At 55.4% G+C, this 4,290-nt stretch overlaps 1 long non-coding RNA gene across 1 annotated transcript; it reads right to left on the bottom strand.

Moving 5' to 3' along the window:
- Positions 1–3,339: 3,339 nt before the first annotated feature.
- On the bottom strand, positions 3,340–4,251 carry LOC108445720. Its single transcript, XR_001860676.1, has 2 exons — positions 3,894–4,251; positions 3,340–3,473 (listed from the first exon to the last, which is right to left on the bottom strand). It is a non-coding gene; the product is annotated as an uncharacterized LOC108445720 (long non-coding RNA).
- Between the last annotated feature and the right edge of the window lie 39 nt (positions 4,252–4,290).

The raw sequence follows: 4,290 nt of genomic DNA, 5'->3' as shown, positions 1-4,290 counted from the left end.
AATAACCCTGTTTTCCAAGGTGCGCCTCATCTCCCAGTTCAAGGTGCCTCTGGCAGGAGCTACAATTCCAAGGGGAAACGCTGAGAGCAAAATTAGGCCAGGAATCCCTCAAATAACATCAACCCCTGGCATCAGTCCCGGGTCTAACCCCCAAGGGCACCTTGCAGGGTTTTATTTGTCTCAAAACACCTGAAAAAGGCTCTGAGTCACCTCCGTTTAACCAGTTCAATTTGTGTTTCCCAGTCAGAGGAATAATAAAAACAATCTGGTGAGAGTTGAACACCAAAAAACCCAGAGCCCCCAAGTTTATTCCCCCACGAGCCAAACCCCTCATATCTTTAATTTTCTCACAGAATGCCCAACGCACTCCCCGAGTTTGGGATGCTTCCATCTCGTCCGGACAGGAGAAGCCTCAATGATCAATTTCCAGGGCTGAGCAGCCGTTTCCCATCATGGGGTTGGTTTAGGAGCCTCTTTCCTACACGGCACAGCCACCACAAGCCAAGCACAGATTTCCTCCTTCCCACCCCTCCAATGCCACCTAGAACCACACAGAAACAGGAGAATCCAAGAGTTTTGAGGAAGGATGAGAAGGGTGAATTTGTCCCTGGGCCCATCTGCTCCTGGGGACACCCCGGGGCCGATCCAGACATTTCAACACATCCCAAAATGGTCCAGAACCTCCTGGTTAATAAAGTTCCCGAGGAGATGAAGATAAGCACAATCCTTCTCCCAGGGTAATTACCAGCCTATCACTCCCGAGTTAATTACACACAGCTAAAGATGTTATTAGGTGTAGATGGAAAAATCCGCGGCACTGGGAACAAATCTGTCTGCCCTGAGCTGGCTGAGAGCTGAATATTCCCAGGGAAAAGGTGGGAATTCTCCATTTAACCACTGAATGTGTTGTGAAAGGCTTCCAAGATCATCGATTCCAGCCTTTGAGCCATCCCCACCTTGTCCCCAGCCAAGAGCCAGGTGACAAATCCAGCCCTTCCTCGGACACCTCCAGGGATGGGGACTCCAAACCCCCCTGGGCAGCCCCTTCCAAAAACCCTTTCCATGAGGAAATTCCTCCTGATGCCCAACCTGAACCTGCCCTGGGGCAGTTTGAGGCTCATTTTCAGCTGATAAGCAACGACAGAAACCCAGCATCACACAAACCCCACCTGCCGCCCCGCAGATCCTGCAGGCGGAGATTCCAAACGAGGTTTTTAGGGTGTGCACCCAAGGAGTCCCCACCGGGGCACGAGGAACATCATTCCCCCACCCATTCCTCTGTTCTTTTCAGCGGGTAGTTTTGGAAGAGAAAGCAGCAGAGGAGGAGGAAGCTCTGTCGAGCTGCAACGACCCCTGAACGCCCAAAGAGATGCACGCACCATCCTCTGCGCTGGGCTGTGGGACAGGCCGGGGCAAACCCCAGCGAATGCATTTCCGAGCTCGCTGCCTGAGGGCTGGAACAGGTAACGACAGCCAGGGAGGGAAGGGAGGGGGGAAAAAATCCCAATTATAACAAGCAACTGTCGGAGAAAACACTTGGAAAGGAGCGGGGGAGAAAAGTGACAGCGGTCGGAGCACGGGGGTGGGGAAAGGAGCTGTGTGCTGGGCCCAGCCTGTTCCTGGAGAGCCAGCCCCAGGGAACGGCCCAGAACATGAGGATTTGACCCCGGGATGGACCCCCAGCCTCCCTGGGAGCTGCTTTTCCAGGAATTCCTGTGGCCAGGAGGGTTGGGAGCTGCCGTGTGTGGATCAGCTCTGTCAGCAGTGACAGCAGGGCTCTCAGAAAGCTGCCTGTTCCCACTGAAGGCTCCAAGGGATGGAGAATTGACTCTGTCCCTCTTTGCACAGCATTAAACTCGGAATTAAACCCCCACACTTCCCTTCCCAGTGGGAATTTGGCTGCTGCCAGCCTTGGGTGTCTCTGGGAGTGTTCGCACATCCAACACCTTCTCGGAAAGGGGCATCACCTCCCCCCTGACTCCCCCCGCTCAGCAGCTGCCTCTGCACTCAGCCAACCCTTCAAATACCTGGCAGGGCTGGAAATTGGGGTTTAATCCCTGATGCCTTGTGCCCAATTAAAGGCTCAGTCTCCAGCCAGGACAGCGCTGCCAGCGAGGAGCCGCTCCCCGGTTGGCTCGGGGTCGGTGCCTGCTGCAGAGAACTTCACCCTGTTCAGTCATTCCTGCAGGGAACCAGAGCCATTCCCTGCGAGCAGCCGGGGGGGAGCCCAGCTGCGCTTCCAGGTGGCCCTGAAGGAGAGGAGCCTCCACGGGGGTCTGTCCATCACCAGCTGGAGGTGCAGAGGGGGCTGGAATTCAGAGCTCCTGGAGCAACTCAGGGGCATTTTCACCTTTGGGAACCCCCCCTGGCACCCCCCAGCCGGAGGAATGTGGCAGGGGCAGTGCTGGCTGCCCATGGAAACCTCTGGCTTTGCACCAAATGCAGAACTGAAACCATTCCCTGGCCACCTTCTGCCCCTCCACGCCCACTCCGCGCCATGGGAGGCCAATAATTATTTACCCAGTGTTCTATTAAAGAGAGTGAAAAAAAGCAGGGGTTTAGGACAAGCAGAGCTGCTTATCATTTCTTCCAATCTAGGGCTGGGTTTTGGAGAGTCATTCACCTACAGGTGACTGACAGCAGGGCTTGTGATGAAATCCTGGGTGCAAAAACATCTTGCCTCAAAAAGGCTCTGGCAGAGCCAACAAATTCCAGCAGCTGAGCTGGCACTGCCACACCAAGCCACTGCTCAGGGATGCAGTTGGACAAACCTGCGGCAGGGAGCTGATCTAAGGGATATCCTCCAAAATCCTGCCTCTTTGTGACGAGGAAAATCTGATTTGAATACTGCTCTGAACACAGCCTGTCCCTGGAGAGGTGGGAATGTCACCGGGAATGTCGCCAGGAATGGCAAGGCACAGCAAGCCCTGGTCCAGCCCTGCATGCCCAGGCCAGGAGCCCCGGGGTGCCCGGTGGCCCTGGGCACGCTGCTCCCTCCCAGGAGTGCAGCAGGGAGCAAACAGCGTGCAGGGACAAGACTGGACACGCTGTTCCCTCTTTGTGGTGGCTCTGGATGCCGCTAAGCAGCTCCTTGGAAAAATCCATGTTCCAAGTGGCCCGGACAACAGCAACGCAAAGGCACAGGGGGATTTATCTGCTCCTTTCCCAGATCCACTCCTTTCCAGATCCGCTCCTTTCCAGATCCGCTCCTTTCCTAGCAGGAAAAGCGACATCAAACAGACTTTGCAATGTGCTGGCAGGGGGGGGAGGTAAAATTGCAGTTCTGCACAGGGAAAACAGGGATACACAGAGGAAAAGGGGTGAGCCCAGCAGCAAAAATCAGGAGTCTCTGCATTCCAGGACACAGTGTTGTATTTTTAAGGGCAGAAGCCCCAGAATGTTCCAAAACCGAGATTCACCTCAGAAAGCAGCACAGCAGGACATCCCTGCAGTTCATCGTTCCATCACCACACCTAGGTTAAAGGAAATCATTTGAGAATCCCCAAATAAGAGCAGGTCAGTAAAAACAACCCTTTTTAAAAGCCCGAGCGACCCACGAGCTCAGCCTTGCTACGCCCGCCCTCTGCCAGGTCTGATATCACAGAATCCCAGACTGGGTTAGGTTTGAAAGGACCCTAAATCCCATCCCATTCCACCCCTGCCGTGGGCAGGGACACCTTCCACCATCCCAGGGCGCTCCAAGTCTCATCCAACCTGGCCTCGGAAAGCCCCTTTTAAAAAGGGTCTTTAAAATGGGCTTTTAAAGCCAGTCCTTAATGGGGCTTTGCTCTTTCAAAGCCTCCTGAATATCCAGAAAGCCTCATCAAAAACGCGGATATGAGCAGAGAGATCAGTGCCACCCCTGCGTCCCAGTGTGCCAAGGACTGTCACACCTGCTCGGAGAGGAAAATGTCCCCAGGCACGGGCGTCACCTCCCCCAGGCCCCTGCGCTTCCCCTGGGAGCCCAAGGAGAGCTGGCAGCCGGCATCCATCCTAAAATACAGGTCCGGGCTGGTGGCTTGACTTATCCACTCAGCTCAGCTCCCTCACTGCTCCCTGGCTAAATCAGTTGTGACAGGTTTGGCCCCGGCCGCATTCAGGCAGCCTCACGCAGCAGCTCCCGGTGCCGCTGGATTAACCCCGCTGATAAATCGCTAAATCCCAGGGCCACCCATCCCGGCCCCACAGCCCCGGGGCGCTTTGAGTCAGCCCAAGCCAGGTCCACCCTGCTCACACCCCTGGGAGACCTCAGAGAGCCGCAGCGGGGTTTGGAACCGAGAGAACTTAAAA

Source organism: Corvus brachyrhynchos, unplaced genomic scaffold (assembly GCF_000691975.1).
Source record: "Corvus brachyrhynchos isolate BGI_N302 unplaced genomic scaffold, ASM69197v1 scaffold340, whole genome shotgun sequence".
Taxonomy (NCBI): domain Eukaryota; kingdom Metazoa; phylum Chordata; class Aves; order Passeriformes; family Corvidae; genus Corvus; species Corvus brachyrhynchos.
Note: the sequence above shows the minus strand (reverse complement) of the source record. Positions and strands in the feature narration are given on the sequence as shown.